The sequence below is a fragment of the Euprymna scolopes genome, chromosome 38 (genome assembly GCF_053919585.1).
Source record: "Euprymna scolopes isolate OS-2025 chromosome 38, ASM5391958v1, whole genome shotgun sequence".
NCBI lineage: Eukaryota > Metazoa > Mollusca > Cephalopoda > Sepiida > Sepiolidae > Euprymna > Euprymna scolopes.
Genome location: NC_136519.1, coordinates 10,239,581 through 10,240,179, shown reverse-complemented (window position 1 = coordinate 10,240,179; position 599 = coordinate 10,239,581).

Here is a 599-nt window from a genome sequence, read left to right as displayed (position 1 = left end):
TTTTTTTTCTTTTTTTTTTCCTCAGTAAAGTTTATTACTTGTTAAAGTAATTGCTAAGAAACAATATGGCAAAATGTCTTTGGCTACTTTTAATTCGTTTTTGTTGCACCTACCAAAAGGTAAATAAATAGCACACCCAGATCGGTTTAAATTCAGTTAATTTGCTTTCAAAGCATCACTTTAGCTTAGTCAGATAATGTACTTCCTGTGTAGTGCTACGGGGAAACGGTAACAAGGGATATTGTTAAAGTATACGATTTAAAACTTGTACAAATAAAAATAATACGATTAGTCTATATTTATACTTATAATAATAATAAAAAAAATTTTATTTTAAAATGTTATAAGAATGTTTATGAAATGTTCTTGAATAAAAATAAAATTTCGAACCTTTCCAATACATATTCCCAAAAGTTTTAAGGGTTTTAAAGTCTTCAATAGTTTAAAAAAAAAACAAAAAAAAACTAATTTCAATTAGTTAAAATATTATTCAAAGCTTTTAAATAAGATTGGAGAAACATGTGCACAGGAGATATACATGTTGGAGTAAAAGCAATTTTTGCTTTGTTACTGCTTCTATTAGCGCTTATGCTGGAAGT